This window comes from Mastomys coucha, unplaced genomic scaffold, assembly GCF_008632895.1.
Source record: "Mastomys coucha isolate ucsf_1 unplaced genomic scaffold, UCSF_Mcou_1 pScaffold8, whole genome shotgun sequence".
In the NCBI taxonomy this organism is placed as follows: Eukaryota; Metazoa; Chordata; class Mammalia; order Rodentia; family Muridae; genus Mastomys; species Mastomys coucha.
Window position 1 is genome coordinate 67,908,556 of NW_022196914.1, and position 22,588 is coordinate 67,931,143.

The 22,588-nt window shown below is 41.8% G+C and overlaps 1 pseudogene; it reads right to left on the reverse strand.

Annotated features, from left to right (window-relative positions):
• The window catches only part of LOC116083311, a 12,732-nt pseudogene extending 4,965 nt beyond the window's left edge, over window positions 1–7,767 (reverse strand).
• Window positions 7,768–22,588: the final 14,821 nt, after the last annotated feature.

Consider the following 22,588-nt stretch of genomic DNA (forward strand, 5'->3'; position numbering starts at 1 on the left):
TTTTCTTCACTGGGGAATAGCACCAGCACCAGCTGTATCTTCTCCTGAAGTATAAACTACCTCTGCAAGCAAGGCATGCTCTTCCCTGGCTGCTAGCCTCTTGAGATACAGTAAAACATGGTGCAGCCATAATTTAAAGTAAAATGGGATGGGTTATTACCCCCTCCAGGAGCGGCCTCACATTCTGAGCATTGGAACATCTAATTAAACTTCTTTTCAAGTTGCCATAATAGGAAAAATAAATTTTGTAAGTGGGGTTATTTTAAGTGGTACTAAGATTTATATGGCAAAAAAAAAAAAAAAAAAAAAAAAAAAAAAAAAAAAAAAAGGGACAGCAGTTAAGAAACTTGACAGGTAGAAAGTGAAGATCCAATGTATATGTATATGTATATCATATGAAATATTTACTTCTTTAAATGAACACTTCAGCAATGGTATGGGCTGGAAAACAACCAAAAAGGAAATACAAAATATTAAAAGCAGAAAAGGAGATGAAAGAAATAAAGGCAAATGTACAAAATTACAAGAAACTAAATGGGCTAAACCTAACAATTAAAATTCAGAGATACTCAGACAACCCAGTTGTAAAAACAAGTATATTAAAAATATAATGGCACAAAAGACTCAGAGTTAAAAGACAAGTAAAAATTATCGGACAATTTCTTCCTGAAAAGAAAAGCCATTATATTGTTCTTATCAAACAAATTGGTCTTTTAAAAAAAAATCATAATTTTAAGAACAAACAAAGAAGGTAATTTAGGGAAGTGTTTACTAAGAAGATGTATGATCTTAAATACATACACACTTATCATCATTATACTGTATGGAATTCAGAGCAGCCCACCTCAGGACTATATCTCCTGTGAGGTTTTGACTTTTTACAAGGTTTGCTACCTCAGAGAAATGAGGCCCAAGTTTAAGACAGTGGTTGTTGTATCAATTTAATCCTAACTATTCAAATGCAAAGTTAATTTATAAATACATTCTGGAAAGTGAATAAATAGATTTTTTTTTGTCTTGTTAAGTTTGTTTGCCAAGTGCAGCTGTGTTTATGAAGCTGAAGTTTTGCTTACTAATTCTAGGAAGTGGATTCAGTAAATGATTTATGGAATTGAGCTGAACTTTTGTAAGGAAATACAAGCCTGTTGTCAAACACTCATACACTATGGTGGGCATTCTAGGTGGGTTTCCTATTAAATGGAAATTATTTTTAAGAAATTTGGATTGGTTGGTAGCCCTGTAGCAGAGCCAAGGCCTGGAAATAAAGGAGATCCTTTTCATGGGACTTGCTCTGTCTCTTTCTTTGTCTCTGGTTTGCTTTTGCTTCGCTGGAAGGTTTTTTGTTTTGTTTTGTTTTGTTTTGTTTTTTTTGTTTTTTTTCTTTAATGAAAACAAATCTCACTGGCATGGTTTATACAAACACAGTCTCAATCAAAAAAGACCTTCCCTTGGATTAGTATTCTGAGAGAACCTCCCAACTATAGTTTGTCAGTATCTATTTACCAAGTCAAATGATCTCTTCTTTTGGGAATGCAGGCTCTTACCTTTGTCCTTTACAAATAAAAGTGAAGTCAAATAATGAACAGAGCTTAAAATCAGGCAGAGTTTTATAGCTAGAAGCATTGAGATAAGACTGAGGGGGTGGAGAGAAAAATGGAGAGAGGAAGGGAAAAAAAAAACAAGAGATGGGAGAGATGGGCAAGGCTTCTGCAGAGGGAGCAGCCTTGGGAAGGGTGCTGATAGGATCTTGATGGCCTTGCTAACGGGGAGATTTGGCTGCTAAATTTGACCTTGCTCTCTAGTAATTGATGAGACATAACATTATCATCAGAATGATGGTAATGAGCTAGAGATGCAGACTTTCTGCCTGTGGAGGTTGGAGAGAGAAGAGACTGTGAGGCACAATGCATTACTCAGGCTAAGGAGAGCAGTGAGGAAATTCCTGTTAGGAAAGCTTTGGTGGGGTTGTTTTAGTACTGTGGGCTCAATGCTTCCATATCGGAAGTGTAAGCAACAAGGATATCTTTAGTTTAAGACTTGGTGACGAATGTTCCTGAAACATCTCCTTCCTGTCACGAAGAGCTGAGTCTCACCAATCCCTCAAAACCAGGTTCAGCATCGAGTTCCCTACTAGGGTCTGTCTTAATTATATCTTTTGGTACGACTTCTCTGACATTTGAAAATACCAAATAGCTTCGTAATTGTGGTTTCAGAATAAATTAACTTCTTCGTTTCTGCTTTCTTTTTATTCCTTCTTGATGATTCCCCATTGAAGGAAGAAAAAAAAAAAAAGCAATGCTTGTGTTTTCAGCCACAGTGACTTTTCACCAGACATTCAGCCATTACAGACTTCCAGTTCTGATCTGCGGTCTGTCTTATGAAATGAGATTTCAGTCGTGCGTGTTTGAAAAGCTCTGTCTCTACAGCTTCGCTCTGTACTTGCAAATGTTCTCTCTAAGTCTGGAATGGAAGCAATTTTTCATTGTTCTCCCTGTCTCTCTTCTCCTCTCTCTCTCTCTCTCTCTCTCTCTCTCTCTCTCTCTCTCTCTCTCTCTCTCTCTCTCTCTCTTTCTCTCTCTCTCTTTCTCTCTCTCTCCTCTCTGTTGGTATCTTATTATTAATGTATGGTAATAGATGACCAGAGCATTCTCTCCTGTCATTCAGAAGTTGACCTCCTTAGCTGTGATTTTTCTGAATCCAGTGCACAGTGTGTAAGCACAGACAGTCTTGTCAACTCTATAGGCTGGCTCCCACTGAACTAAGACTCAGAAACAACTAAGGACCAGAACTTGAAACACTGAGAATTTAAAAGGGTGCTCAGTGTGTCAGACCTCATGCTGGGAGTAGTTGCTGGGACTCTGGTTCACAAACCTAGGGTTGTGACTTCACTCTGGTGTCTGTTACAATGATGATCCTTTCTCAGAAAATTGGAGTAATTAAAACTATTTTACCAAGCACAAGTCTAGCCTTAGTGTAACTGACCTCTGAATAAGTTATTTATTAATATTCAAGCATATACAATCTCCTCTACTTCTTCATACCATGCAGCTCAAAGACCTGATACAAAAACCTTTTCTAAGTCTGCTGATCCCAAGCCCAAATCCTGCCATTAGTCTCTCCTAATCCTGTCTCACTAAGATGCCAATATTGTTTCCATGGTACCTCTGCTTTCCTGCTGAGACAAGGAATGGTACCAAATTGGTGTGACTATAGGTGTGCATGCAGTGCTATTCAGCTGGAGGATATTGACAAGGGTCACTAGCATCCCATTCTTCCTCGATACCTAAGTTGTGCCAACCACTTGCAGCTGCTGAGGCCTTCTGGCTGGGGGAATGTATGGATATGTATCGATCATGGCACCCAGGACAGTACACACATTGGGGTGAGTGAGTTCACAGTGACATTGTCTATAGAAGATGAAACATCAGGGGCTAGTCAAAGCAAAGAGCTGTTTCTACTCAGAGGTCTGAAGGCATAAGAATGAAGAAAGGTTACCATAAAAAAACAGGCATTCTCAAAAAGGAGCCCCAACAGAAACTTGGCCTTCAGAGTAGACATATGGCCCTTCCTGACTGACTGGCCATTGATGCAAGAGTCAAAGGGAACAAATGCTCTAACTTTACTCCTCCTTCTCCTTTCAGTCTCCTTCCCAGCACCTTTGGAAGACACCTGCAGTCAGAGGGTGCCTTGAGTTCTTATTCTATTCTGCCTCAGCATCTATTTTGAATATAGCTTTAACGTTCCAGTGCCAGAAGCAACGCTGAGTCACCCACCTTTGACACAGTTTCCCCTTTTCCACCTCCTCTCAGTAGCTCAGTTCGGTCAGTCCAGATTACCTGCCTTATTGTGGTGTCTCCCGATGGCACTTCCCTACAGGAAGTCATCTGGAGATGACCAGCTTGGCTTGCCTCACTGACCTTCACAATCCACATGGTCTGTATGATATGCCACAGTAATCACCTGTCACTCACAGTAGGACTCCACAGGACTCATGCCAGCTTGCTGTAGACCCACCAAGTAGGGTTTTCTGACCGGAGCCTGCTCAGGTAATGTCCTGGATCCTAAGAGCTTAAGCCCTTAAATCAGTCTCTGTCACCTTCCTTCCACCCCTCCCTTCCCCCATTTCTGCTTTCTTCCCTTCCCCTCCCTCTGACTGACAGTAAAGCTTGTTCTGTGGTTTCATATCTGTTCTTGTACTTTCGTATCTGTGTATCACCTGACCTACATATATGAACCTACTGTATTGCTGAGTATTCCCTGTATGGAGTGGCTAGTTTGGCAGGAATAAACAGGCCACAGCTTCACTGAGAACTCTATCAATGCATCTGCCAGTTTAAATAAGCTTCCTATGAGAGAAACACCTGGCCACAAGTCAGATGCCTAAGCCATAGCCAGGTGTCAGCAAGAAGTATCCACAGAGAGCACATTGTTAATACCACTCCTCGTAGCACCCCATCAAAGCAGGACCAAAGTTTACATCTCCTCTACAGGAGGAGATATCAAAAGCAGATCAACAACCAATAACACGCAAGGAAAGTCCGTCACACAGTTTGTATAGTCAGCCTCTGGATGCAGTGGGCAGTCAGGAATGGAGGTTGCAGCATTTTTCATACTCATGCTGTGTAGTCTGCCCTGTGGAAACTGATGTCAAGTGTGGATGACTGGAAAGTCATCCACATATCCCAAGCACAAAAGCAGAATTTCCCCAGAAAATGGATTTGGATGCTTCAAAAAGATTGAGCAGCGACATCAACAACAGTAACAGCAAAGCAACTTGGTGGACTAGATGTTGCTTTAAACCCTTGTGTCTGTTGAATTAGCTTCTTATTGCTGCTGTAACAAATTGTACTGTTCTGGAGGTTTCAAACCTCCAAGATGGGTCTTACAAATTTACGTTAAGATGTCAGGAGGGTTGCATTCCTTCAAGGGCCTGCAGGGAAGAAATTATTCTTGCTCTTTGTAGCTCCCAAAGGCTACTCACACACCACAGCTCATGACCCCTTTCCAGTAGCCGCATCGTTTCAAACTTGGTTTTCATTATTGGGCCTCCTTCTCTGACTCTCTGTCTCTGTCTCTCTCTGTCTCTGCCTCTCAGTTTCTCTCTGTCTCTGTCTGTCTGTCTGTCTCTCTCTCTCTGTGTCTCTCTCTGTCTGTCTCTCTCCCTGTCTGTCTGTCTATCTGTCTGTCTGTCTCTGTGTCTCTCTCTGTCTGTCTCTCTGTTGGTCTCTCTGTCTGTCTCTGTCTGTCTCTGTCTCTCTGTCTGTCTCTGTCTGTCTCTGTCTCTGTCTCTGTCTGTCTCTGTCTCTGTCTGTCTCTGTCTGTCTCTGTCTCTCTCTGTCTCTGTCTTTCTCTCTCTCTCTCTCTCTCTCTCTCTCTCTCTCTCTCTCTCTCTTTTTCTCTCTCTCTCCTACTTCCCTGTGTCACCTAAAGGAATCCCCATGACTGTATCTGGAAACCCACTATAATGTCCACTGAAAACACTAACCCTGTCTACAATGTCTCCGCCAGAGGGTAATATATACATGGGGTCCTGGAACTGGGATCTGAATCTCCTACAAACAAGGAGCTTCTGCACCTTGGGTTATTACTCTTGTCTAGCACTCAGACCCTGCTCCGATGTTAGCAGTCCCCATACCATCTTTTGTAGTAAAAGGACCCCCATTAAATCTATGATTAAAATCACAGAGCAGCTAATGGCCATGCTTTCTCAGCCGTCTCCAACCCAGAAGGCATCTCCATCTCTTCCTGACACTCATGACACTGACAATTCTGATGACAGTGGACCAGCTATTTTGTATGATCTTTGTTAGCTTGTCCAGTAATCCCTCATTCTTTTACTGAGCTACCTCATATAACTGACACTGTGCTCCTTTCCACACATTTCTCAGCATCTGAGCACGTTTTCTTAGTCTCACTATGGATGATATCCACTCCCTCAGTCAGATCCTTGATCCTTTCCAAGTTCAGATCCCAATAAACTGAACTTGGAAAGACATTTCCTATACAGCTACTATTTCCCCCTCATGGTTAATGGCAATTGGTGTCTGTTTTTTATGGGTGTGGGCACATGAACAAAGATGCATGCCACAACAGGCACGCGTTGGTCAAAAGACAGCTTGCGGGAGTTGATTTTTTTCTTCCACCATACGTGTTCCAGGGTATTGAAATCCTGCTGTCAGACTTGGCAGCATAGACCACAGTAAATGCCTTTCAGTGGTAAAAGGCACCATCTTTGATGTAGGGAATTATAATTAAAACAGCATTGTCAAGAATAGACAGTTGCCTCCTGGTGTTTAGCCATTGACAGTAACAGGCTAGTGAACACAGGTGAGTCAGTAATAGAATTTTCCCAGTGTTTAAACATATTCATATGCCCAGTTATATAAATCTAAGTATAAAACCATTTAATAGGTTTGAGGCAACACCCCAATCCTTACAGAAAGTAAAACATTACTCATTAAGTCCAACCTTATCTTGAGAAAGGGAGAGCAGTGTTAGCATATATACAACCAGAACTGTTACTTTAGAAAGATCATATCCACTTTACGATAAGTCAGTTTTACTTAAACCAGGACTGTCCAACCAAAACATCCTTAGCCATTCATGATCTGAGTTTGGTGTATGAATTAAATTATGGTATACATTAAAAGCCATGGGACATTTGTTTTGTAATAAATAAGGCAGTGGAATTACTCATTTTTTTTACTTTTTTTATTAGATATTTTCTTTATTTACATGTAAATTTCTTCTTTCCCAGTTTCCCCTCCAAAAAACAAAGAAACAAACAAAGACAACAAAAACAAACCCCTGTTACCTCCCCGCCTCCCCATGCCTGCCAACCCACCCTCTCCCACTTATTGGCCCTGGCATTCCCCTACACTGGGGCACAGAACCTTCACAGGGCCGAGGTCCTCTCCTCCTATTGATGATCGAATTTGAATCCTCTACCATACACATGCTGCCAGAACAATCAGACCACTTCCATGTGCAGTCCTTGGTTGGTGGTTGAGACCCTGGGAGCTCTGAGGGTACTAGTTAGTTCATATTGTTGTTCGTCCTAAGGGGCTGCAAACCCCTCAGCTCCATTGGTCCTTTCTCTAGCTCCTTCACTGGGGACCCTGTACTCAGTTTAATGGATGTCTGTGAGCCTCTACATCTGTGTTAATCAGGTACTGTCAGAGCCTCTCAGGGGATAGCTATATTTAGGCTGGCTTGCCCTTCCTTCAGTCTCTGCTCCATAGTTAATCTCTGCAACTCCTTCTGTGGGTATTTGGTTCCCCCTTTTAAGAAGGAATGAAATGTCCACCTTTTGGTCTTCCTTCTTCTTGAGTTCCTTGTGGAATGTGGGTTGTTCTTCCTGTATTCCAAACTTCTGGGCTAATAACCACTTATCAGAGAGTGCATACCGTGTTTGTTCTTTTGTGATTGGGTTACCTCACTCAGGATGATATTCTCATTAGTAGCCTTTTTAAGATAAGCTATTAGGTCTGCTCTTTCTCCCTTCTTCTTGATTCCAGAGAAGATCATTTTTGTTCCAGGGATGTACTTTTTGGGATTCTCCAAATACTCCCTTCGGGTATCCTCTGCCCAGGTGATGACTGTGTTCTTGTTAGCATCTGTGTAAGAGAATCCAGCAGCCTGACCTGTCTTCTGCCCAAACAGACCATGGAGATTTGGTCCAGTCTTATGCTTGCTTCCCTTTTCCACAGTGTGGCACTGGACACACTTCTGAACAAAAATCTTCTTGCCTTTTTCAACCTCACCCATTTTTAATTTGCTCCGGGTTGGTCAACACCACAAATGTTCGGACTCAAAGATAGATATCCCACTCTCTGATTCAGACTTTTCTTGTGCCTTACCTGTTTATGCCTTAGATTCAGCTATTTCTTCACTCTCAGGCCCTTTTAGTAGAGAGTATTTTAATGACATTGGGACATTATGTATACTCAGTCTTGGTCCTTGCAATGGACAAGGGTGAGGAGGGCTTGTTACATCTCTTTTATTTTTCTGTCTACTTATATTGAAAATCACCAGTCGCATGGGTGCCTCCAGTGAAGAGAAAGTACATTTCATTCTCTTCTTCTTGCCATGCCTGATGGGTGTGGACAATTTTTGTTTGTTTGTTTGTTTTGTTTTGATCATTTTTGTTTTTTTCTCTACTGCATAAATACATCGATTGCATCTAATACTACCTTTCCTAAAACAGATTTTATCTGATCACAGAAATGAGGAGGAGAGAGTCTAACTAAGGACAGGGGAGATAGATACCGAAAAAGAAGAAGGGCTAAAATAACAGTAAAGGTGTCTTGTAAAGTCATAAGGAATCATATTATTAACTATCTACCTAAAAAATAACCAGTCATACATATAAACCTGTGTATAGATATATACATATGGTTTAAGTGAATTTTTTTCAGAGAGGCTTACAATGCTTCCTCCAAGAGCCAAAGACCATATAACAAAAACCTCAATACCAGGTATGATCTCTTTAGAGTTGTTGTTGAGGGTTGTCCAACAGACTCCCAAACATTACAGACTATTGCTATTACCCTTGGCTGTCCCCTTGAGGCAGGAGATAAGTTCCTGGTGCTTAAGACTCTATGCAATTCAGACGGAGTCCAGAGGCTCCTGGCCTGAATGTATCCTCCCTTAAGACTAGCTTTTATGGTACCAGAAGGTGCCATGTAAGCTTTTAAAGGAATGAAGCAACCAATCATCCTACCCAGCTATGATTCATATGAATCACATCCATGACCAACATGGCACAATAATCCTAAAGGTTTGTCAAAGGAGTAGGAATGCAGAACTGCTCTGACTTTGATCTATTTCCCTGGGGTTATCCCATCCATTGTATTTGATGCATGACTGAGGCAAGTTACTTAACCTCTCTGTTCCTGTTATCCTTTTTGCAAAAGGAGGTGGAGCTTGTCTTACATTGGCTTTATTCCAAACCAGGAGTCAGCGATTTCTCCACAGAGGCTTGGATCTGTTTAGTGGAAAAGGTAGTAACAGCCAAGATTAAGCACTGGGTAACTCCGTTTGGATAGCTGCTGCTTCTAAGCCTTCAAAACAGCAGAGTAGAAATGTTCATTGCATGTGAATTGGTTTCTTTTTTCTTTCCTTTTTTTTTTTTTTAATTTAACAGACTTACTTCTTTATTTTATGTACGAGTGCTCTATCTGCATGTACACCTCTGCATGCCAGAAGAGGGCACCAGATCCCATTGTGGATTATTCTGAGCCACCACGTGGTTGCTGGGAATTGAACTCAGAACCTCTGGAAGAGCACCCAGTGCTCTTAACCACTGAGCCATCTCTCCAGCCCCATATGCATTTGTTTCTGCATCTACTTATTTGTCATAAAAACCATAGCCACACTGGTATCTTAAATTCCAAACCAACACTATGAAGGTTATTCTGAAATGCTATATTTTTGTTACTCCTTCCTCTAGACATGAATAATCTGGTTTTCAGTATCTTTAATATGTTTATTTAGTTGATCAATTCTTATGCATCAAGCCAAACTCTTTTTTTCTACTACCATTGGCTCCCTGTGTGGACCCCATGACCCTACATTATCTCTCAGCTTGGCCACCTATAAATCCTAAAGGGTTCTGACATCCCAGGCTGGGTCACCTTTAGCCATGGATGCCGATTTTCCTTCTGCTTAGACTCTGACACACAATGCCACACTTTCCATTGACAATTTGTCAACACATTTGGGCTCTAGCTCTCCACACAGCTCCAGTCCCCTGCACATGCACACATGTTACGATGCCTAAGCTCTTACATATTCTATCAAGCAGCACTGAAGCTCTCCACACACACTTCAGTCTACTGGAGTCTCATGCCTCTCTCACCATGTTTTTTACTCTCTTTTTAGAATAGATGCCAATCTTTGCTACTTAAAGAATTCAGGACTAAATTAACAGAAGGGAATGTCTGCATCGATCCATTGATGACTCATTTCCTTACTTATGATATGCAAAGAACTACATCTTTATTTATATCTCTAAAGAAAAACTTGTCTATATTTACCAACAAAGTATATTGCCACCAAAAACTCTAGTTTCTTCGATCAAATATTCAATATCATAATTGTCAAGATCATTAATACTTTTATTGCCTTTTTTACCTTATTTCCTTAGTGCAAAGGCTTTACCTTCTCTATCTGTGATATTTATGTGATATTTAGCTCCTTGTGTATCTTTTATATATTCTGAAAAGGCTGGAACATTTTGTATACTATAAAATTGGTGTAAACTTAGAACTAGACTCACTTTTAAATCATTCTGATTTATTTGCTGTGTGAATTTGGGCAACTTAATATGCATTAATATGCCTCAGTTTCTTTAACTTTAAAATGGGAATTGATATTTAATTCACTGTTTAAGAGCTATTAATTACAATTATGTAACAGTAATTATATATATATGTATATATATAATGTAATTAATGTAAGAAAGTGTTCTTTAAATCTCCCTTCCTACCACTGCTTGGCTGTGATGGCTTGAATAGGAATGACCCCCATAGACTTGAATACTTGGTCCATACAGAGCAGCATTATAGGAGATATGGCCTTGTTAGAGTAGGTGTGGCCCGGTTGGAATAGGTATGGCCTTGTTGGAGAGTGTGTCAGTGTGAGAGGTGGGCTTTGAAGGTCTCAGAATCTCAAGTCTGATCAATCTATCTCTTGCTGATTCCTGTGGATCAAGATGTAGAAGCAAGATCATCTCTTTTTCAACTGTTTTATTTCACCATGATGATAGTGTATTAATCCTCTGAAACTGTAAGCCAGCCCCAATTAAATGGTTTTCTTTATGAGAGTTGTCAAGCTTATGGTGTCTCTTCACAGCAATAGAAACCCTAACTAAGTCAATGGCAAAGCTCTATATGAGATTCTGTGTCCCACTCACCTGTCAGATTATCTTTTTATTCTTTTCCTTTGAAATCGGAGGCTATGTGTGAGAACTTACATCATGCCAAAACTTCTGATGTCATCAATAACAATGGGTCTGAGAAGCTAGTTTATTACTGAACCTTAAATAAGTTCATCAACTTTTCTGTTTTCTAAATCATTGACTCAACAGTCGAATTGGATTTCCCTAAAGGATTTGTATTCTGACTGTTTCTGGATTGCTCCCAGGTCCTTGGTGCTATCCTGATGGTTTTTTCATTATCCCCAACAAATGAAGGCAGAGGCATCAGTTCTGAAAATCTGTCCCATTCTACACTCCGTTTACCCATAGCACATCCTGCTTTACTCCTGTGAAAATCCTCTTGCTTCAGCGTGCTCACCTCTCCACTCTCACCTCTCTACACCCGACCAATTATTACCAAGCACTGGGGAATCCCTTTTGCCTCTGTATTTCAAGAGAAGGAGGACTGGAATAGAGTTTATTGGGGAATCTACATCTGTTGCTATCTAAAAATATTTCGTGGCATCCTGCCTTCTATTATTGAACCATTTTTGTTGAAATGATTCCTTTTTTCTTGGTGATTTTATTGTAGTTCCACAGCGTTCATGTCTTCCTTTGATTACAATGAAGACTTGTGGAGAGTGAAGCCTGCATCTTGTAGTACAATAAGATGGGAAATCTTACCCTTGCCCCCATGACAGCATAGGCAAATGGGAGGCTGTGTTGGACTAATCATTAGACTGCAGACCATGCAGGCCAAGTGTAGAATGGTTTGCTTTTGAGGATGTAATTAAAATCATTACTTAAAAATAAACATTGTGACATCGTGAATGAGCTATTTTGAAAAGTGTAGAACACCTATGAGAATTCAAGGTTCCATGAGAAAGTATCTCTTCATGCACACGTGCAAGCTTACTGATTTCAAAAATTTAAAGGAATCTACCAGTCTCCTAGATAACAACAACAGTTTTTTTTACAGTGGTCTAAAATTTGAAGTATATCAAAATCATTTAATATTTTATAGTATTTTGCATTCTCTTTTATCCAATAAGAATTAAATACCCAGGTCTATCTGTTTTGTCAGTTGTTTCTATAATTAAAGCAAATACATATAAGCTGAGCTGATTGCAATATAAAGAATTATTCTCCTGTGTCCTGCTTATAATCATTCTTTTTCTTCTACATTAGAAAAAAAAAACATTCATCAATGACTCTGCAGTTGCACTAGTATTTAGCATGTGCATATTATCTCCTCATATTCCACTATAGTCTTTCAAACACACTCATGTTCATGTGGGTCTATAGGCATCTGCCCACATCCACACACAAACACACAAATATATACAGACAGCACTTATAATGGCATCTGAACATATTTACCCATAATTATATTCTAGGCACTTTCCACAACACAGACAATTTTGCATTCTTCCATAGAACATGTAAAGAAATCGTGCTAATGTCTGGAGTCTTAAAGCAAACTGTAATCTTATAAACAGTGAGGTGAACCTCAGAGGCAGGAGTCTTTGATATGCAGCATAAGTGAAATGCTGCATAATATAAAATGATGGTGCTATTAATCCTTCGGCACTCATGGTACCCAGCCCCCTCTTCGCTATTGATACCAACACCATTGTCTCTGGCTTTAAACTTCATCAGTATGCAAACGGAGTGTCACTATGATGGGTGGTAACTTGGTTGGATGCACTTTCTACATTTCTGGCAAATGAGTATAATTATTTTCAGAGCTGCGGGCAACTCATGCATGTTTTATCCCCCATCTGGACCGGCACGGTACACAATAGTGATAAAAGATGATTTTCCCCCTTGGATGTTCACAGGCCATCATCGACACAGTCCTGATGAAATGGCCATGTATCCCCTAGCAGTTCTATATCTGCCACAGCTTGACAACAAAATTATTTCCCCATAGTACTAAAACACTTCAAATATTCAAGCCCTCTGTGCATATATTTGTGTTTTGAAGCATTCAGCGTTAACATAATGTGGTAATTTATAAACTGACAAATTAACTATGCAGAAATCACAGAGAGGCCTTATGAGGTCTGCAGAACAGCACAGAAGAAGGCAGCAGCTTTTTGAGGCCGGTAATAATAATAATCCTATCAGCTGTCGTGGATTGCCCAGCCTCCCATTGTTAGAGCTGCTTGCTCTGAAGCCTGCTGCTGACTGTAGGTGATTTCACCAGAACTGCCTGTCTCCAGCAACGCCAGCCTCTTGGCTGGCTGCAAGCTTCACAAAGCCAACCCACTCTAGGACTGGGGCTGATGGGCACCAGTCAGCAAGCACAAGCTGCCCATATTGACCACTTAGAGGCACGAGTGTGAAATGGAATCTGGTGACTGTGAGCTTTGCCTTCTAGACAAGAAGTACATTTAGGACCCGCCTAAGCAGAAGCAACCAAACTGAGATTGTGCACGTGAAGGTAGATCAGCCTTCTTTGTTTGGTGGTTATGAAGTGATTGTAATGATTAAAATCCATCATCTTGCTAGCCCATTCTGGCAAAGGCTGGTGATCCTTACAGGCGCACTATTGATCCTCAGGCAGACAGCTGAAGGGAAGCGGCATTCATCACAAGACGCAAAGAGCACATTTTCACTTTTATTGTATTAGCTTAATTCTCTTTCTGATGAATTAAAGACGGATTTTGTTAGACCAATGGGTGAGCTGCGCATCTACTGCTGCCCCCATCTGTCTAGTGTGTAGATTCTTAGAAGGCAAGATGAATTTTTAGAGGCAAGAAAGTACAAATCTGTTATAAAAACACAGAACATTCCTTCATGATCTGCCAAGCTAGAGTCTCACTTCTTTCTTCTCCCATTGCATCCTGCTCCCCACTTCTCTCCCTCCACCCCCACTACCCACATGGGTACACTTGCTCTCTTGCAGATTCACACATGCAACACACACACACACACACACACACACAGAGAGAGAGAGAGAGAGAGAGAGAGAGAGAGAGTTCTTTAAATGGTATGTACCATTCTACGAGGCCTACCAAACATCAGACACTCTTTATCAGCAGTTGTGCCGGGGTCTCCATGGCAACAGTATAATAGATTTGCCCTTATTCAATCCCAGAGGCCACATTGAAGCGCAATGCAAAATTTGCTGGGGCCTGAATTCCTTTCAAGCCATGGCTCATGTGTCAGGAAACAAGTCAATGCACAGGCAGCCCTGCACATAAAGATGGAGAGGAACCTTTTCTTTCCACTGCTGTTTGCTCCCAGTGACATTCAGAAGCCCAGAGTCTTCTAGACCTCATTTCCGTCTCGTTTTCTAGTTATTAATTCACTCCTTTGGGTGGAGTGGAGAGTCGGGGGAGGGGAGCACCATGCTTCGCAATAATAAACCGCCAACAAAAGTGCATGCTAGCTGCAAAAAAAAAAAAAAAAAAAAAAAAAAAAAAAAAAAAAAAAAACGAAGCATGCATCTCAGCCTCCAAGGTTACATAGGATTCAATATGGCTGAAGCCCATCATAGCTGCAAGTGGACTGCCAAGGTGTGATGCGCCTCCGCGATGGGTAAGGCTAAGCAGCTTCTCCACACAAACTGGAGTGGTATTTTGTGATAGTCTAAGCAATCTTTCTCCAGAGAAAGGAACACAGAAGAACGGACGTGTGCTCTCTCAACCTAGACCCAGTCTCACCAGGCAGGTAGAACTCCCCGGAGTTCACACCTGAAGTTGGCGGTGGCTAAAACAAGCGCGGCTTAAAAGTTAAACAATCATTTGTTTCAGGTTTATTTTAATCATGAGCTTTGAGACTTCCAAGATGATTACTTTGTGGGTTAATTATTTTCTGTGCTGTGGCTTTCCAAACCTAATTGCTCAACTTCATTATTGTACATAGTGATCCATAGCCAGTTCCCCAAATTACCTGTCCAAATATTTTCCCTTTTGATTATTGCTGTGAATTTGCTATTTTTTTTCCTCCCTGAGTTGAAACTGCATAAATGACTTGGTTGCTCTGTCTGTGTGTGTGTGTGTGTGTGTGTGTGTGTGAAAGAGAGAGAGAGAGAGAGAGAGAGAGAGAGAGACAGAGAGACAGAGAGAGAGACAGAGAGAGAGACAGAGAGAGAGACAGAGAGACAGAGAAAGAGACAGAGACAGAGAAAGACAGAGACAGAGAGAAGAGAGAGAAGAGAGAGGAGAGAGAGAAGAGAGAGAAGAGAGAGGAGAGAGAGACAGAGACAGAGAGACAGAGACAGAGAGACAGAGACAGAGAGAGACAGAGACAGAGAGAGAGAGAGAGGGAGGGAGAGGGATTGATTTTGGAGATTAAACTGGAGAAAGCACAGGGCAAGCAGTAGAACTCAATTGGCAGTACTATCAGGATTTGAAAAAAGAGGCTTTGCTCAGATAAAGCCTGATTAACATGAGGGCAGTGGTTTTCATATTTTAATGTGTGTTAAAATCATTTTTTTTTAAACACACAATTCCCTGAAGCCTAGGCCTAGGAATTCTGGTTCAGTAGGTCAGAGCTAGGAGGTTGGGTCCAGGGATTTCCATTTCCAACAAACTCAAGACAAAACCATTGTTCCAAAGACCATAGAGTGAGAACCAGATAGTCAGGGCTGACCTTGAACTCATGGAATTAAGCAATCCTCCTGCCTCAGTCTTTAGAGTAGCTGGGGACCAGGATATGTTTTAACACAAGACTAATGTCCATGAGCTAAACTTTCTTGACTTCTGACTCAAAGGTTGTTTTGAATGTTTGTCATGATTTCTATGTTTTTCTTGAAAGCACTACTTATGAACCTAATATATTTAGCCCCCTCTCCAGCACACAGACCTGAATTTCTCCCAGCTCCTTGAATGCAAACAAGATGGGAGCTGTGGAAAAGAAAAAAGAAAAAAGCATCAGGAAATCCAAATATTTTCTCAGGAGTAGGACTTGATCAATAGTCTTTGGATGAATATATGAATGAGTAAAGATGTTATAGCACCAGAGCTTCCAAACACCAGGTAAGGAATTGTAAGCATGAGTGTCACATGCTTAATTTATACTGAAAGATATTTAAATGTCTTATATGTGATTTTTTTGCAAGTGACAAATGGGCTTTGCGAGGCATGTGGAGTAAATAATATTGTGGATTCTTCTAGGAGGCTAAAACCACTCCAAGGATCACTGTGTAGAATGCAAAATTTAAAACATATCCAGGTATGACAGAATTGCTTGAACCTGGGAGTTTAGGATCAGCCTGGATAGTGTGGTGAGACCCCATCTCAAAAAAAAAAAAAAAAAAAAAAAAAAAAAAAAAAAAAAAAACTTTGGGCTGGAGAGATGGCTCAGTGGTTAAGAGCATTGACTGTTCTTCCACAGGTCCTGAGTTCAATTCCCAGCAACCACATGGTGGCTGACAACCATCTGTAAGGGGATCTGACGCCCTCTTCTGGTGTGTGTTTGAAGACAGTTACAGTGTACTCATATAAATAAACAAATCTTTAAAAAAAACCTATTAAAAATGTAACTATTATCTATTTTGATAGTATGAGATCACATGTGCATACGTGCATGCACGCACACACACCCACCCACCCACATTAAAGAAATAGAAGCCATGAATCAGAGAGAAAAAGCAAAGGACAAAAGTTGGAGGGAAGAAAGTGAAGGAAGAGAATGATATAGTCATCTTTTCATTTCAAAACTAAGAAAGAAAGAAGCACCAACTTTATTCTCTACTAAACAGCATAAAAGTTTCTGTTCCATGTTTAGAATCTGAAGTCACAGACTCCCAAATGACTTCATTTCCTATGCCTGTTGATTTGACTCTAAAATCTGGGTCACTTTAATAATTAGCAACAAAAATGTGAGTCTACTCACTCAGACCACAGGCTTACTACTAAGTGCTGCATAGGCTATCCTCACCCTAGAGAGGAACTCCTGGAAATGGTGGTAGAGGGTATGGAGTCAGATTACTGTGATCTGCTTTGTGATTATGCTTTGGTTGGAGTTTTAATAAGATAGCTGGCAGTCATTGTCATGATACTTTCTACTACATCTTCTGCTCTAAGATAGTCTTCCCAGAACAAGGCCAAGTGTTCCAGAGTGTGCATCTCTGGATGCTAGGTGGAGAACCCCCTGGGTCTTCTCTGGGGTGAGGTACTGTGTAATAAAGAGACTATCTTAACTCTATCCCCATCCTGCCACAGATTCAGCCTTCCAGTAACAGCATCTCACAGAGATTGTGGAGAGATGAAATTCTCTAAACATAAACATGGGTACACAGAAGTCTGAAGTTCTACCCCAATCTTTGAAAGTTGATAGTCAATGCATCCTTCTGCCAAAGCAGTAGGGGGATGGAGAAAAAGGGAAAGGCCCAGAGAAGGTCAGTACCAAGACCATCAGCCAGTTAGTATCTGAGAGACACAGTGAGCTCGCAGTCCAGACTCCATAGAAGTTCCCACATGCTTGGCATGCCTTGCCCTCTCAGAAAGGACAGAGCTCCCATTAATTCCATTCCTGCCTCCAGGTTCCTGCCCTACTTGGGTACCTGCCTTTGGTTCCTTCAATGGTAAACTGTAATGAGGAAGCAGGAGCCACGTAAACCCTTTCCTCTCCAAATGGCTTTTGACCATGATGTTTATCACAGTAATCGAAACCTTCGCTAAGACAGACAGTTACCACAGCCTAGCAATTCAGCAAATGTTCACAGAGTACCTGCTCTGTGTTTGCTGCTAGGGTTGTGCTCTGACAGTGCTAGGATGAACATGGCATACCACTTCATTACAGGGTGGTTCTAGCCAGGGAGCTCTGCTTTTTGACACTGTCCCATAGCTTTCTCCTGTTCACCTTTCACCCTCGTATTCCTCAAGTCACAGATGAGACTGGCTGTGATTCCTAAATTTCCATTTTTCTCGATTGCTACTACTCTTTTTTTTCCTTTCTCCCCCTTCCCTTCTCCCTCTTGCTCCAGTCCCTGCTCTAGCCCCCTTCGCTCCAGCTCCCCCTCCCCCACAACCTCATCCCCACTCTCTCTGGGACCTGCTTCCTTCCTTCCTCCGACCCCAGCTCTGGGCCTACTCTATTTTCTTAACATATAAGATATTTTTACTATTCAAATTTTAACTTTTGGATATCTGAGATAGATCCTTATAAAGTGTGTGTTAAATGAGTAACTATCTCCTTATTTTCTGATGCAGACTGGGTTGTACCTTAGAACTGTCAGAAATTGAGAAACTTAAAGGGCCTATAAATTTCATCTGGCATGTTACCTATTTTTTGCTGCCACATAATGTATCCGCTTGGAGGACAGTTTTTTTTTTTTTGTTTTTGTTTTTTTAAGAAGATAAACAAGCATAAGAAGGAGCGTCTCCCTTGTGACATATTTCTGTGGGCTTCACCTTGGAGCCCTGAACTTTGACTGATAATTTCACATGGACTACATGGACAAGCATGGGTTTCAGTCACGCAGTGTGTGCAAATATCTAAGTCAGCAAGATACAACTGGATCTGCAGGAGCGGGCAGGGAGCGTTCTCCGTAGAAACTGAACTGGACATAGGCAGATGTTCCTTTGAACTGTATATGGTACTGAAGCGCTGCTAAGCCTACAGTTCAAGTGCAGCTTCTGTCGCCTCTGAGGGAAGGTCCAGTCCCTTCTTGCCATGACTTTCCACAACCTGCCCAGAATTTGGTTTCTGCCTCTTCCACTGCCTGCCCCGCCCCTCCCCCCACCCCCAGCCCTGTCATGCCTGTCGTGGTCAGGAAGAGCCAACAGACCATACCTTTCTGGCCAAGTGGAGCCCACACTCTATGGACCATTGTTTCATGGGGCCACACTGTCAACCCCGGAGCTGTCCTATTAGGACACTTTGTCAACAGCTGTGGGAGGAGGGACAGGAACAGTCTCCCTGCACATCAGCGCATAGGTCATTCCAACACTCCAACAATACCTGATTATTCAAGAGACTCCAATTCATTTCCCTCTGCTCCTCCTCTCCAGTTATTCTTGATAGAAACCTAATTTGCAGAAAAATAGCCCCTGCCAGCTAACTTCTTCTCTGGAAAGCATGCTGCTGACCCTGGAACTCTTGTCTCAGCGAGTCCTTATTCTCCTCGTCAATGCCTCAGTCTTGAAAAGTAGTCTCCTCCCTTAAAAGCCTCCCTCAGCCCCCTTGGCACCTTGTTTGGAAGATGGTTTCTTTTCGCTCCTATTCTTTGCTTCTCTTTTTAACATGTGTGCCAAAATTGGCACTTTCCTTTTTCAGCTCGCTCCCTTTCGAGTATTAATGCAGGCAGCAATGGAGAAATGTGTGCGATTTTTCCAGTCTCTGCACTCAGCCAGCCCATGGGTGATGGATGAAATGAAACATGCTCTCCCTTACATATCACTATTTAAGTGAAGTGCTTGGGCCGCCTGGTGATGTATGGTGTTATCCAAAGCGCCTGACACAAGCAGGGAGCCGAGGCAGCCTCCACCCACCGACCTCCGTGAAAATAACGGTGCTAATGGCATTTGGTGCAAATGAGACTCCTAGAGAACACACTGGGCTTGTTTATCTCCTTATTATTTCTCTTTGTCAAGTCGCCTTTCCCTTTTCTCTCTGGGGCTTCACATGTGTGGTCTGCCAGGGTTATTGGGGGAGGGGGAGAAGGTCTCAAAGAGTTCAAGATTTTGTAACTAATATTGAACGCCAGGGAGAATGGAAGCCAAGGTCAGGTTAAGAATAAAGAAAATTGATTTGGAGGTCAGGGTCATGGGTGTAAAAGGCTCTGAACATTGCCAAAATATTTTCATTATCATTGTTGTTGTGGAAAAGAACAGAACATATATAAGGAGGCTAAGAGAGGAGAGAGAAACCATCTTGGAGAAACCTGCAGAATCAGAATTCTGTGTGATACGTTGAATTTGTTTTCTTGGCTTCCTTGCGTGGTGTCTGCCTCCCTTGGATGTGGCCAGATCTTGATAACGAAGCCCTTTCTTACAACATGGAACCCTAGACTTGGAATGAACTCTTTTTCCTCTCTCTCTCTCTCTCTCTCTCTCTCTCTCTCTCTCTCTCTCTCTCTCTCTCTCTCCCTGCTGCTGCTCCCCCCTCTCTGTGTTGAAGCTTGGAGACAAATTCTTCCAGTTCTATTTGGGGGAGTGAGCTATTTAATGCATCATTGTGGGTCTTTCTACTTCCCGCCCATGCCTACAATGTATCTACAAGGCAGAGCTGTATATTTTAACGAACTCTCGTTATTATTGGATCTCTGACCCGATTTTGTTTCTATATTCTGAAGCAGAAAACACGCCAGTGGCATGGAATTAGCAACACATTCTGCCAGTGTGTTAATTGTGTGAGAGCTGCTGGCAGGAGAATCTCCTAGCACAACACATCATTTATTTTTTTATTTAAATTTGGTAGCAATTTTATATTGTGTTCAAGGAGAGGTGCCATGACATAAACCACTTGGGATTTACTGTACATTCGGGGGCGGGGGGGAGAAAGAAAACCTCTGCTTCATTCAGCAGTGCAGAAGAAATCCTGTAATTTTTTTTCACTTAGCAGGCAAGCTGCTAGAGCTAATTTCTAATTTTTTATAAAAAATTGACATTTCCCAGCAGTGGTTTGGGACATCCTTGGGCTCCAACACACTATCTGAATGCAGTGATAGCTGGCCAGTGGCAAATCCCTTACTTTGATAAAAGCAAATACACATAAAAAGCAGAAAAATCAAAATTTTCCGTGCCAGAGGGACTTGTTTTCTCTGATAGCTAGCCCTTCTATATCCCCCAAAGACCGGAGGTTACATTGTATGAACCCGGCTAACTCCATAAATGTATGGATGGAGGAATCCCAGAAAGGATGGATGGGTCAACACAGAGACCCTACAGAAGAAGATGGCCTTCCTTCATCCTTCCCTTAGGAGTAGGAGCCATCTCTCAATGAGGAGAAAGGTAGTATTCCTTTGGCATAATGTTTTACTCAGTCCTTGCTGTCTACCAGCTTACTGTACCAGTTGATACATGTCAGCTTGTTCAGATCCTAGCCATATCCTAGATGTGTAATTCTATATTCACCCCATCACGACATCATCAACCCTCTCATCCTTTCTCTTCTGCTCCTGGCTTCTGAGCTGCCTCCTCTCCCCAGCTTCCTGTCCTTGTCCATAAGCACCACTAACCTCTACACTGTCCGATATCTACACTGGCTGGCTGTTAACTGTCCTCTGCTCTCTCCACTATACAGCTAGTTCAGTCCAGAAGTTTGAAGCAGGATAAGTAAGGGTTATCTCCTCAGGTGCCATCAACTTGGTAACAAGTCTTTCTGTAGAATAATCCATGGCCTGAATCTGATATGTTATGTAGAAGAAAGCCTGAGATCCCAGCTCCCTGCCTCTGTCCTGCCTTTGGGTAAATGGTTTCTTCCTTGGGCCTAGATTTCACTATTTGGAAAGGAAAAAGCATAATGTCAGTAAGAACTAAGTAAGGTGACATTTGTAGAGACCTCAGGGCTGGTCTGGCTTGTGACCTGGTCAGGTTTCTATGCTTCCTGATCCCTGAGTCATTGCAGCCATATTTACTGAGCCCATGTTAGAGGCCATCTACCAAAGCAAGCAAGGTATTAGCAGAGATGACGCAGAGCTAACATGGAATACAACCCTCATAGAACCTTGAAGAGGCAGGATTTCAATTCTCCTACAGATAGCAAATCTGGAACTTAGCCAAGGAAAACCATGCCGTCAATAACAAAAACTATGCTTCCATATCAAGTTGCCGGATTCAAAAGACCTATTGAAATCCTTTTAGCTATGGCTATTTAGGGTAGCAGTCAAAATAAGGATCCAAAGACTGACCCCCATCTAGATCAACTGAGTGGTAGAGTCCACGTAGACTTTAGAAGCAAAGGAGGGATTTAGTGAGCAAGGAAACTACTGTCTTCACGTTGTTCTACTGCACACTCATCTGTCACAGTTCATGCCTACCAAGTAGGCCCTTAACAGAGGGAACTGAAACACTGGCTGCTCCATAGTATTTATGCTAGTGTCCTCAAAAGACCCACTATGGGTTTCTATGTTCTCTCTTATTTCAGAGGAGCCATACAGGAATGATAGTACCTCTTGAGTCTTAGTGTTCCAGACCTGTCAGCTCTATGCCTTAACATCCCTGAGTCTGTCAATCCTCTTCATCTGCACTGCTACCTTATGGACCATAATACCCATCAGTCCCTACTCCGGACAGTTACTACAGTCTTCTAATAAACTCTGTATCTAGCCCCATCACCTTCTAATGCTTTCCTACCAAAAGGCCAGTGTGATATTCTTAAAACACAAAACACTGAACCTGCCCTCGCTGTGAGATAGTGGTAACTCTCAGGGTTGTAATCTGGGATGGCAGTGTGAGCCCTTCGCCAAAGTACCCAATCAATGCAGGGACCAGTTGGTACCAGTCGTCGCTATCCAGACTAGTGTTGTCAAGTTCTTTCTGTGTTAGGAAGCACACAGAAGCAGCAAAGTAGTGAGGGGTGCTATTGAAAAGCAAAGTGAAAGCTGTAGATAACAGCGAGGAAATCACAGGCCCTGAGCAAGACTGATCCAAGAGTGTCCACTGACTTCTAGGCCTTCCTTTGTTGTCCAGGAAGAAGAGGAGCTAGTTACTAGGGGTACAATATGGATGCTTTTCTTTTTTGATTGATAAGTTTGAGTTATGTATTGATTAA